This window comes from Puntigrus tetrazona, chromosome 18 (assembly GCF_018831695.1).
Source record: "Puntigrus tetrazona isolate hp1 chromosome 18, ASM1883169v1, whole genome shotgun sequence".
Classification (NCBI taxonomy): domain Eukaryota; kingdom Metazoa; phylum Chordata; class Actinopteri; order Cypriniformes; family Cyprinidae; genus Puntigrus; species Puntigrus tetrazona.
In genome coordinates this window covers 11,616,146-11,630,038 of record NC_056716.1, presented here as the reverse complement: position 1 = coordinate 11,630,038, position 13,893 = coordinate 11,616,146, and the positions used below count along the sequence as shown (strand labels likewise).

General features: G+C 39.9%; 1 protein-coding gene across 3 annotated transcripts in view; it reads left to right on the top strand.

Moving 5' to 3' along the window:
- Window positions 1-13,893, top strand: part of cntn5 (contactin 5) — a 335,900-nt gene that overhangs the window by 183,919 nt on the left and 138,088 nt on the right. The window lies entirely within an intron of this gene.

The window sequence follows — 13,893 nt, the reverse complement described above, 5'->3', positions numbered from 1 at the left end:
TGTCTTGAACTGTTAGCATGGTAATGGCTTGGTTAAGTAAACATCAGATAGCATAATTGACATCGAAAATGTAGTCTTGAATGTGTAATGTTGTACGTCTTTAGTGGATAGAGGAGCCCTGGGTGTGCAATTATCGAACAGATGTTTGCACCATACCAAGCTACTGCAAACAAGCTTGGTCGAGAGATGAAAATTCCTATTAGCATGCTCATGTTTCACATGCCGTCTTTTGAAGGACCACTTTGTAGAGACGGCTTCTGTTTAGAACTACTGATAAAAAGAAATTATAAAGAGCAGAAAGTAGAGTAACAATATAAAAGATGTGTAGCTACCCAAGCAATATAGTTATGTCTAATTAGACAAATACCTCACGGTCACTGACTTACATATTGCTAAACAAATCTATGTTATTTAAAAACGATTGTTCTGCTATTCTGAATAGCAACGATGCCATTTCATATAGCAAACTGGAACATTTCACTCTTTTTTGATGATGGAGTAAAGGTGAACAGAATAGCAAGTTTTTGGTTGTTTCTGAAATATAAGTAGCTTAAAGGGTCATATGACGTGATTTCAAGTTGTCCTTTTTAAGATAAGATCCCTAAAGTTTCTTAACTTGACTTGACTTTCATTTAAACACACCCCACTTCTGTACATCACAGCGAGGATATTTTCATAACACAACCCAAATGTTTCTGCAAAGAACTATTATTCTCTATATATGTTGCTGCCAGTGCCATGTTCTGGAGAAGCTGTGCTTTGTTATGAAAGTGAAACTACTTTCTGTTTTTGCTTCCAAAAGAGGACACAACTAGAAATGGGTGGTGAAATTGTATTTACAACACTGATTCGGAACAGTTCAACACCAAGATTGGAGTGGAAGGAATAGCCTATGCTGGCTGTACACAGAGACTATAACAAGGACAGTCTGGTGCTTATTACTCACAGTCTTTTTTCCTTTTAAGCAATTCTTAAATTTTAATAAGAAGTATTGTGCCCAGTGCTTTATGAATTTATTTTCATTGGTGCTGCCAAACATCTGAAATATCCATCACTATTATATAATAATACAGTGTTTGTGAAGCCTGGTCACAAAGTTTATATCACTCAAACCCACACAGCATCTGAGCAACGAAAATATTTTACACTCACACACACATGAAATCTCACAGATTTTCATTTTGCCATTCTATCAGTGTTGTACAAAAAAATATCCAAAACAGTATTTTTTAGTAATAAATAATACTTATTTTTGTCCCACTCAAACTAATATCGTACTACTCACGACTAACTGTTTACTAAGGCAGCATGCAAACTGAAAAAGAGCCTTATTAGTGACTGATTTGGAACACTCTACATAGTCAGCAGCTTTCACCTGAGTCACTCGTGGCAATGCATCATAGTTAGGATGTTACTGTCAGTCATTTCTCCCATTCTCTTCACATACATTGTGTTTCCTCTTGTAAAGCGCATTGGAAAATTGACTGATAGCAGATTTTGGCAGAGTGCAATGTTAGCAAGTTGCTATGACAATGACTTAATGTCAGAGATGTTTTTATTGAGGAGATAACCAATTTGTGCGGCTCTACCTCTGGAGAAAGCGGTCAACGGTCAACTTAAACCATCTCTGCCATCTCAATTGCACTGTAGCTATGATGTCACTGAATCGCTAAGTTGTAGGACGGTCTATAAGTATTACAATAGAAATGAGAGAATGTGTAAAATGAATCCCACCTGTTGAAAAATTGTTTATTATACGTGCTCTTGTATAAGCAAGCTAAAATGGCATGGCCCTTCGGCAAACGCGTGTTTTAATGTCATGTGCTTTTGTTAACACTATGAATGAGACTAGGTACCTTTTAGCGACTCTCCTGAAATGCCACAATACATACAACAAACAATGTAATCAACCATTGCCAGAATCATATTCATCTGTTTTCCAATAGAACTCAATGCACTTTTAGCACCACTCTGGCTACAATTCGAAGTAATTTCATCAGAGCAGCGTTTTTTCCATTGAACCTGAGTTGATTGCAGCAATTGCATTCTGGGATTTCTGTCTTTGCAAATACAGATAAGCCTCCGTGTCAGGACAACACGTAAATTCAGTTAAACAGAGCTTATAACACGCGCCACTATCATGTGTTTAACTATATATCATGAAGTTCTTCTGCATTATTTGTTTAAATTGCAAAGCGAGATAAAGCGAGATAACTCGCACTCGCATCGCTGTGTTGTACGTATAAGTCTGGTTCGTCAGATTCTTTTTAGCCCCAGTATCAAACACCCTTTAGCGCTTTTTAATCTTAGTGAAAGGTTCAGCAGGTGACCGCTCTTCCCTGGGGCAATGTCTGTCTCTGAATAAAAACTCTAATGCTGGTGGGAACAGAGCGAGCGGGGCACAGGAACACTCTCTATGAAGTGATACCATCCGAGACTCCTGGTGTGTTTCAAAATCAAAATGTCGATTGGGGTTTGAAGAGAGACAGAGACGGGGTGAGGGTTGAATGAGAGAAGGAGAAAAGCCTCGCTATAAGAGATGGCAACCTGCGAATGTTGGTGCTAGAGGTGCCTGTCAAATGTGTGACCCACATGATGACTTTACTGAGGTTTTGCTCCTTATATTACAAACTACTACACATAGCCAGAGGTGAAACGTCCCTCCATTTTCACTTTTATTTAGTTTTACTAAACTAGCACTATTTTGAGTTATCTCAGGGTGATTCTATGTTTGGGGGTGTGATTCCCAGTGGCAAGATTCTTACTGTGTGATATTTAAGACGTGAATGATTTTCCCGCTAGGAAATCAAGCAAGCTGACCCTTTCGTTCGCCTGGGCCATTTAAAATGGCATTTTGCTCTCCCCACAGGTAATTCCAGCATCCACACGTGACCTGCAAATGTAGCTGCTATTTTCTAAGGGTAAACATATTGAGCCTCACTGTGAAGTAAAATTGGACTGATAATCTTTGTCGGGCCATTTTTTTCCCACTCTGCCTCTAGCAATCTGAGGTATACACAGAAAGCATGACAATACTTCACAATCTGTTTACTGCAAGGCAAATACGTAATTTGTTCTTAAGGTCTGTCCATGCCTTGAATTGTTGCCAGTAAGTCTTTGTGGCTGTTCTACTTTATAACAGGTGTCGAGAAGCAAGAAGTTGGCAGGAAGTAACTAGCTAAAGGTAGAAAGGTTACTAGCTTAACTACATTTTTTAGTAGTGTGACAGTTGCTCAGCTTGTCAAAATACTGTAGCTTTTCTGCTAACAAGCTAAGCTATTTTTTTCTTCCGCAACAGGCAGTGTTAGTGAGGCTACTTTGAGATTGTTGCTTGTCAGGTTGAAGCTACAGAGAATTTATAGTAGTTCAAATAAAGTGCGGCTACTACAATGTTATGTAATAAGTTATAATAAATGGTAAATAAAATGAGAAGTTGTTTAGTATGCAGTTTTGCCTCCCAAATTGTTGATAGCCATTAAAAAGAAATAGTGGTATGTATAAAAAGATAGTACCCATATACTGTACAACATACAGAAAAGCATCTCTAATCCCTTAAATTGTTTCTGCATACCTTTTTAGTATTTTTAATAAACTTCACAACAGCTTCACACACTTCTAGTTGCACACCAGAACCTGTAACAATTTTATTGCACTTATTTTCATTCAAGAGCATTTACAATTATTATCTTTACATGGTATTGAATTGTGTCTAAAATATTGTGCTGTATCCTGACTAATCAGTAAGAATAAGGAGTGACTTCATCCATTATTCCGTTTAGTTTGTTATTCATTTTGAAGTCCATTATCTGCGCATTTACAATTAAGGTATTCAGCTTCAGGGCACATTCCTGATGAATATATACCTAATCTGACAGATTAGTTTATTAATGCAGTTCGCGTGGTTATATAGCTCAGTGTGCAATACAATAGGACAAAAATTGTGATTTAGCATTTTTAAAGCTAAACTGCTAATCGTTAAAAAATGTACCTCTTTACTGGAAAAAAACTACACTGTTATTAAAAGAACTGAGCTTCTGTCACACCTCTGAATAATGTAATAAAATTAGCAGCATTGCTACTTATACACTCCAACGCTGCCACTGGGCAAATTTACATTTACATTTACACACCATTTAGCAGATGCTTTTATTAAAAGTGGCTTACAAATGAAGACAATCTTTGTGAGAGGAAAACAGAGTCATACAGTGCATACAGGATTCACCCTCTCTGCTCCTCGGACTTGGACCATCTGAAGACATACCTCTTCTGCAAGCAATTTCCTTAACACTAGCTGTGTTTCATAGTAGATTTTGGAAAAACTTCAAGGTATTTTATAAATGTCGATAAAAAACTATTGCTCACTGACAGTGATTCCATTAAATGATGGTATGTGACTAAAGGACTTTTTTTCCTCTCATGATAAGTCATGGTGATGGATGTTGGTAGGGTTGCGTATTGTGCATATATCACAGCCATTACACTGGATTAATCGGACAACATGATTGACTAACTGGTATTTGCACCACTTTTTACCACTTCCCAAAAAAGCATGCTTTAAAGAGGTCATATGATGAAAATTATTTTGTATATTTGGTGTAATGCAATATGTTTATCCTGTTTAAGGTTCAAAACACTTTATTTTCCACATACTGTATATAATTGTTGCCCTCCAAGTTCTGAGAAGCGCAGTGTGCTCTGATTGGCCAGCTATCCAGTGCAATTTACCAAATATTTCAATCATGTGATGGAATGCTATTTCAGACAAGGCATTTGTTGCACCCAGTGGGGACATAAATTGTCTTTTCTGCACAATGCGTTGGGTAAACATTACAATGTCTGCACTCATGATCAGAGAAATGTGAAACAACAAGCACTACTCTACATATAAATAGTAAGTAGCAGATTATTTTAATAAGAAAACATAATTAACTTTACGGGTTGTGAGTCAGAAGCGCCAGACTGTCCTTGCAGAGTTGAAATTACCCCATTATATAGTGTAGTTGTGTCCTCTTTTAGAAGCTCAAAGAAAGTAGTTTCACTTTCACAACCGAACAAGCGTCTGCAGAACATGGCGCCAGCAACAACACTGCAACGAGAGTAATAGCTCCACCTTCTTTCTTTGCGTAAACATTTGGGAGGTGTTATGAAAATTATCTCACACAGTAATGTACAGATGTGGGGGCCTGTTTGAACAAGGTATTTTAGGAAGGCGTGATTAAGCCTTAACTTTTATAAAAAAAATATATCTTTATAAAAGTGATTTTGAGATTGAGACTTTAGTCATTTGCAGCTTCAGGAATCTTATCTATGAACAAATAGCAAGTAACACTCGAAAGAGGAATGAAAACTTCATCATATGACCCCAACCTATCATATGAACCAGATGCTAATTTGGCAGTTGTGGAAATAAAATGCTATGTCTGTGTTCTTTAATGTATGCATAGTCAATAGATCATCTGCTGAAATTTCCACTCCAAAGGGAACATTTATGGGATTTTGCTCTCATGCTAATTTGCCCTGTTCTGACTCTTTGGCTTGGTTGATGGTCCCATGAACATATTTGTAATAGATTTTTTTCGACAGATAATGAATGAACATTAAACTTACTTGAGCTGAATAATGAAACTGTTGCCTTCTTTAGAACTTTATAACCGAATTGATTTTGTATCATAATTGATGAAATTTGCATCATTGACACTGTTATTGAACTGAATTGAATCAACCTTGAACTAAATTGAGTTGATCCGACACTATTTTCTAAAGAGCTGCATTACTTTGCAAATGGTTTGTAATAAGTATCAAAGCTGTCATGTTCTTTGTTTTTATCACTGTGAAGCTGCTTTAAAACAAATAATCTGCATTAACCGATGATTTATCTGTCTATTCAATCATTCCCATGCTGCCAAATAGAATGATGGGAAATGTAGTTTTGTTGCGTTAATCCTTTCGCCTCATTAACCAGCTAAATGAGTAGTTTTATCAAGCTTCACTTTTATTTTTCATCAGCAGTACATAAAATAAGTACAAGATAATTGCGCATACACAGTTAAGACTTAATTATGACCGATTTGTTTCCACTGTGATTCTTTAATCGACTGATTCTTTAACTTGAAAAGTCTGAAAGAAAATCCACAATTTCTCATTGGTAATTACATTGTGGTGGCATTCATGCATGCTCATTTCTTACTGCGCTGATGTGAAGAGAGCGTGCTTTAGTAGTTTATTGCTACAGTAAACATGTCCATAGTGCGCTGGTGAAATCTTGAACTTGGACTTCTGCCTGATTGACAAATGCCAACATCTGTCTCAGATGTTTGCTATAGTTCTGCTTGTGATTCCATCCCTGTTTTCACTCTTACTCACAGTTATTCAAAATACATACACAATGAGTGATTAGCACATGAAAGTTAAATGTGGCGGTTACATATGCAGTTATGCATATAAGTGATTTAAGTCATTTTAAGATGATAATGAGCATGTATATGCATGGAAATGCAGTTTTGTGCCATGGCAGTTCTTTGAAGACCATAGTATAAAGGTCCTATCAGGATTTTCAGTCCTGAGAGGGGGGATGGAGATTCTCCAACAGAGTCTTTAGTTATTGTACCCATGTGATGCTTATGAGGTGCTGCGTCATAAATCATTAATCTTAGTTACTTGCACCAAAATTGACAACCACTTTCCTGAGTTGGAATTATTAATAAGTGTTCTTACAGTTTGTACAGGAGTAGGGCTATGTTCGATAACTGAACTGTGAAACAAGCATGTTCACAACCAAGTCAAAAAAGTTGACGCAGATGTGATATTTTAATATTACAGTGTTTTCGAATTCTCTGCTTCCCAGTGATATGGACGTTGAAACATCCTTTGAAACGGGTGGGTGCACCGCTGTTTGTCTGTGGATGTGTGATACTGACAGGCTGCTCACTCAGGAAACTTTCATTTACTTTTGCCATCCTAAATATGCACAATAAAAAAAGAGTAGGCCTATATCACAAATACATATTTTTTTATGGGGGTTTTTTTGGAACAAATGAAAAAACATGAATAATAATACGCTGCCTGTCTATTTATTTATTCACTCATTCATTTATCAAGTCCAGTCCTCGCACACCTCTCTTGTTATTTCATACGTTTGTTGAACATATGTTCCCTGCGAAGTGGACATCACCGGATATCCGCCATGATTCCGATCGAAGCAAACTTACACGTTCCATTCAGGACGTATTTTAAATCGTATTCATTTATTAACAGTGCCAATCCGTGAATTAATGTTCTGAAGCGATGTAAACTTTAACGGATTTCCCCTGCTCAGGGAGTAGGGAGCAGTGAACGCTGTGTAGGGATCATGTCGATCGAAACACGGTTCATGCACGGAGCTCTCTTCTAACGAGCTGATTATCGGAATCAGGTGCTTTAACAAAGAAAGACATACAATATATGCAGAGCAATGGGGTGCGGGTCTGGAATTTCATTCATTCATTCAGTTATTTCATCCTATAGATATATGAGATTATAGAGTTTTTATGAAATGCATTCAACACTGTTCAGCACTAGCTGATATACAACATTGAATATTTAAAATGGTGGTATTTGCGTTGTCATTGTCATAACGGACAATGGTTCTGAATGTTCTTTTACAAAATGTTCACCCCTCTTGTATGCATAAAAATGGCTGTTTATACAGCTCCGAGTTTAAGCTTTCCAGTGATGTTGCGTCTCAGGATGCGTACGGCTGCGTTAGATGAGTCTGCGTGAATTACACATCCTTTATTTAGTATTAGAATGAACCGTCTCCTGCTGCTGGACCGAAGCTGAGTCAGGGACCGATACATAATGGCTCTGTGCGGACACCTGCATTAAGAATAAACCGCACTTCATGCTGATGGTCCACCAGAGAGCCACACTTAACAGCCATTACTCTCAGCTATGTGCTTACACACCGGAAAATAAATGCATGCGCAGGCGGCCTGCAGACCACAGTAAATATTGCGCAAAAAGGTCACACTGCCACTGACTTAAAGCTTATCGAAGTGTTGCCGTAATAGCACATTTTGAATTTTAATGACTTCTCAATTCATTTATTTATTTTTGTTTATTTATTTATTTATTTTTTGCAGGTATTGTTCCTTTACTGGCAAACTTTTATAGGTTTTCAAACAGAACTCTTTATACTTATTTTAGACTTTAGTGGCTCAATATATATATTTATGCAGCGATTTAAAGCTTTGCTAAAGCAGTCTGTATACACTGTATATTATATCACATTATATTATATTACGCTGTTAAAGAAAAGCATTTGTCCAGATATTGTAATACAACATAAATCATGTACTGTACATTAAAGAATTTAGTAGGTTTAAGTCAATATTGATTGCTTTGACAAGTTTCTGTAGGTTCTGTATGGTGCTGACAAAATCAAAACTCTTTTTTAAAAAAATATATAATAATAAATATAAAATTAAAAAGAAGCTCTAATTGAAATTGCATCTTGAGGGGGATTAGTGTATTTGTTTTCCATTAGATGATGATTGCACTGCTAATTTATTCCAAGCCGAAATCAAGTACAAACACTAGCTGACTTTACAAGCTGTAATTAGTAATCAAAATCATTTCTGCTGATCACCAAAGCAAAGAATGATTGAAACAGTGTGCTCATTCCATTTTTCAAAACTCTACTCACATAGTACTTAAGGTTATGCCACTGGTGTTAAAAAGTCATTGAACGAGCCTTGTGTTTTCTCTCTCTCTTAAAGGGAAAGTTCATTATATTATATTATTATTTACACAGCGACTTTATTGATTTCATTCTGTTCAATACAGTTGTTGTTTTTAAATATATAATGGAGTCATGCGCGCACACACACACACACATATAGTGTATATCTATATGTATGTCTGTGTATATGTATATAAGTGTTTATATATGTTTCAGTCAGAGTGAACGCAATCTGCTGTACTGGAAATAAGCTGCATCTGCAAAAACAAAATGGAAATTGATTTGAAATTGACAGAGTACACCTACTTAAACAGCAGGAACACCAATCACAGTAATAGTGATATCAAATAAAAACCTATTTGCAACAAGGCAATATCAATAATACTAAATAGAGATACAGTATGTCTGTTAATTTCAAATGACATTGAATGCTTCCTTCAGTCCTTAAGCTTTAAAGAAGCTCAGCCAGCACTGGACAGTTTGTATGTCTTCTCACTATAACACAACGTAGTGTGTGTCAGATGAAGGGGCCTTACAGGAGAGGTTAAAAACACTTTATTAAAAAAACACTGTTTGATGAGCAGTACCGGTCAGATGAAGTTACAATATATTACTAATTTAGGAAAGGTTTGGCTTCTATTAAAGTAGAAATGCAAGAGAAATTGAATTGTTTAATAAATCAATTAAAATGTGAGAAAAAATGCATATGTTAATATTTAAAATGTATGTATGTGTATATATATATATATATATATATATATATATATATATATATATATATATATATATATACAATTCAATTCAATAAATTCAGCGCATGTACTGAACCCTTTCTACCCCAAACAGAACTTATTAATACTTTAATAGGTGTTAATACAGTATGTTTTAATATTTAATACTAACAGTGCAGGGTTCAGTTTTAACTGTATGATTGTATCTTGATTATCTAAAAAAAAAAAAAAAAATTTAAATAACTATTTTATGTATTTTTTTAAAGGAAGCTAGTCCACATACTTCTCACCTGTATAATGAACAGCTAACCCACAACGAATATCTCAAAATAGGTTCTGTCCCAAACAGAAACTATTCATTCTAAAGATGGATGAGATAATCTTAATTATTTAGCAAGTGTTACAACTTACAGATTTTAATATTTAATATTACTTTAGTATGGTTGTCTTTTAATTAAGTTTTAATTTTATGATAATAACTTTAGGATGATTATCTTCTTTTTTTTAATCTCGAAAGCTTTAAAAATCCACATTCATGGAAGCTATGAAAAGAGCAACTAGTACAGTCTTCAAAAGCCTCGTTTTGAGTTCCAAGGAAAGTCATACAGATTTGGAACGACACAAGGCTGATAAAATGATGAACTTTCAAGTATTCTAAATGACCTTATGTTACCATTACCTTTGCTTATCGCTCTTTGGCTGGAAGGCAAAGGGCTTTAATACAGTTCTAATACTGTGGGGGAAACTCAGACACGCATGTTTTACTGTTCAGAGCCACTGTGTGGGACCATTACTGATGGAGGTTTAAATCCTACAGTTCTCTCAAGCTGAAAATATAGTAATTGCTCTACTGAGGTTTGCACATTGCCAACTGAATTTCTTCACCTCGTCGGCGCTGCGTGTGCGTGGGTTAATATGTGGAATGATATAAAGATTATCAGGTTGAAAAACACAAAAAAACAAAAACAAAATGCGATGCAGTGAGATTGCAGAAGATTATGAAGCTTACTCATGAGGATTAATCTCTAAACGCTCATTAAAATCAGCGTTAAGCCTCACTAATATTCAGAAACCGTGAAGCTGAGCCTCTCGGTTCCAGATTCAGACCAGGGCGATGACACAGATCTTCAAGCTCTATTTAGACATGTTTAAACGCAAATTTTGTTTTAATTCTTCAGCTAAAGCAAGTAAAGGAGGCATAAAACAGAGACAACTTTAATATTACACAGTGTCTATGTTTGCAAGCTTCTCTTATTCTGTTGGAGTAGACCATGGCTGAGGATTCTTTTTGGTTTGACTTTAATCATTCATGGAATATGTTATATATATTATATATCACTAAAACTATAGACTGATTCTTCAAATCTGATTGGTTAATCACAATGCTGTCCCGGGGGCGATTGTCGATCTCAAACTCAGGTTCTGCATACACCTACCTTGCCATAATATTATCTAAAGTTTTGAGAACATTCCTTATTAGCTGGAATGTGTATACATTTATTGCGAAAAAAGAAAGAAATCTTAAATACCATTGATTGTATTTACTTGTATCTAACTATTGCATATGCTTTGAAATGGCATTTTATTATTACTTTTGAAACCCCATTTTAAACTAACCAATGAAACTGCATTGAAAAAATAGTAGAAAAATCTAGCTAAAATTAATAAATTAAATTTTTAATGAGCTTTAAATTAGAGACATCATAACAAACATGTTTTCTTATACTTAACCCATGAATGCATACCTCGTGCCTTTAGTGACCCGGTTCATCATTCTCTACCCTCTCCAACTTATTTCTCAATCTTAGTATTCCTCAATCTATTCATTATAAGCAATATAACAAGAAAAACGAATGCCTGTTTTCTCCTTTTTTATTTTGCAGTGTATAGGGTCGCTAGACTCTATACTTTTACCTATATTTACATATCTGAGGACACGAATATCGTTAGCTAAAATTTAACTGGTTTGAATGACTTTACTGCAGAGCAATTACTATACACAGTTAAATATATCCCAGCGATTACATTATCAAATATAAAGCCATCACAAACTGTCACACTCTGGACTTTTGTTATTGTTTTTTGTCTCGAGCCACGTGTTGTCTGTGCCCTGCCTTCCCTTGATGTAATTGTGTAATTGTCTCCAGCTGCGTCTTGTCAATTTAGTTAATTTCCTGTGTTTTTAAGCCCTGTGTTTTCGTGTGCACCTTGTCGGATTATCAAAGTTACTAAGTTTCAACGTACTCTGTTTTGTTCCCGAGCTCTTTTCGTGGTTTTTGTTTTGGCTTTTGTATATTTATTTTGTCATTTTTGGATTAAATATATTTAAGTTTATTTCGAGTCCCGAGTCCTTTCCGAGAAATCACGCAAATCGTGACAGGATAATCCGACCATAAAAGTAAAGCGGCGTTTTTTCCCCTTTTTGTTTTTGGGTTTGTTTTTCATGGATTCCCCCTACAACGACCCAAATTTCCTCATCCTCCTGCTGGAGCAGGAGGATCGCTCTCTCGAGGGCTATACTAAGGACTTCCTCGCCCTCGCGAACTACTCGCGCTTCCCGGACGGCTTTTTGTGCTCGATTCACTTCCGCGGACTGAACACCACCACACGAGCAAAGCTGTCCGGGGACGGCCCTCGAGAGAGCGTCGCCGCGTACATCGAGTGGGTGCTGGTGTCCTGCAACTCGCCGATGACGGTTGCGCTGGAGGACAACGACACCAGCCCCACTCCAGATCCAGAACCCAGCCCATCATCTCCCCGCGTCGCGGAGGCCAGGCCTGTGCCCACGGAGGGCGCAATCGCTGAGCCGGGGACGACCACGGAACCATCGCTGAGGAGAGCGACAGAGCCGTGGAGCGCCACCGGACCCGAGCCGATTGCGACAGACCAGGTGCGTGAGCGGGCATCAGAGCTTGCCGCGGTGGAGACAGCCGACAGCGAGAGCGCGGAGTGGAGCTCCGCCCACTGCACATCGGCTGAGGATGAGCTGATCATCCAACTGGGGCTGCTGGATCTACAAGAGGAACTGGATGATGTGGACTTAGACTGGGCACCTCCCGTGTATCCTGAGTCGCTGGTCCCGCCCAGCCGTCCTGTTAGCCCGCTGGTCCCGCCCAGCCGTCCTGTTAGCCCGCTGGTCCCGCCCAGCCGTCCTGTTAGCCCGCTGGTCCCGCCCAGCCGTCCTGTTAGCCCGCTGGTCCCGCCCAGCCGTCCTGTTAGCGCCCTAGAGACTGTTCCCTGTGCGCGCCCCGAGTTCGGTGCCCGCGCCCGAGCGCTCCTCCGAGTTCCCAGGTGCCCGCGCCAGCGCCTCGAAGTTCAGTGCCCGCGCCCGAGCGCCTCCCGAAGTTCCAGTGCCCGCGCTTCAGCGCTCTCCCGAGTTCCAGTGCCCGCGCCCGAAGCGCTCTCCCGAGTTCCAGTGCCCGCGCCCGAGCGCTCCCGAAGTTCCAGTGCCCGCGCCTCCGGCGCTCTCCCGAAGTTCCAGTGCCCGCGCTGCGTGGCGCTTCCAGTTTTCCCACCCTCCCACCCTAGTCACACCATGACGATGGATCCCAGCAGCCCCTGCGCTCATCCTCAGCTCTCCATCACGAGCTCGCCACGGGTCTGCCGGTCCCCATCGCCGCCGAGGGTGGACGATCCTCGCCTCACCGCCCCGCCTCCGAGTCCCGGACTCCTCCTCGCCTCGTAGACCCGTCGGCTCCCCTGGGCTTCTAGCTCCTCCTCTCCACGCGTGGTCCGTCAGTCCACCAGCTCCACCAGGCTCCATCGTCCCTCCGGCTCCGCCTTGGTCTGTCGTCGACCATCCGCCGCCTCGGGATTCCTCTCCTCCGGCCGCCTCGTCCCTCCATCCCACCGGCTCTGTCAGGCTCCTCCTTCCCTCCGGCTCCACCTCAGTCCTCAGTCGCCTGGCTCCGCAGCGTCCTTCCTGTCCCCGTCTCCGTGTCAGTCGCCGGGCCGGCGGCGCCGCCTAGGACCTCCAGCGCCTCGGACGCCACCTTGGCTCTTCGGCTCTCCGCTTCGGCCTCAGTCTCTGCACCACCAGCCCGCCATCGGTCGGACCCATGGAGTCGATGGCCGCCTCCTCTCCATGGCTCCTCCCTCCGCCGGGCGCAACCATGGACCATCATGGCTGGGCTCTGGATCTCCTCCTGCTCCGGACTCCTCCTGTGTCCTCCCTGGCTCCTCCCTCCTTCTGTGCCCCCCTGGACTCATGTCTGCTTGCCTCCTCCTGGGGGTCGCCTCCACCGGAACCTCCTCCCAAGATCCGGTATTCCCAGTTCCGAGTTGTTGTTTTTTTGTTGTTACTTTAGGTGCGAGGACGCACCTTCCGGGAGGGGGCATTATGTCACACTCTGGACTTTTGTTATTGTTTTTGTCTCGAGCCACGTGTTGTCTGTGCCCTGCCTTCCCTTGATGTAATTGTGTAATTGTCTCCAGCTGCGTCTT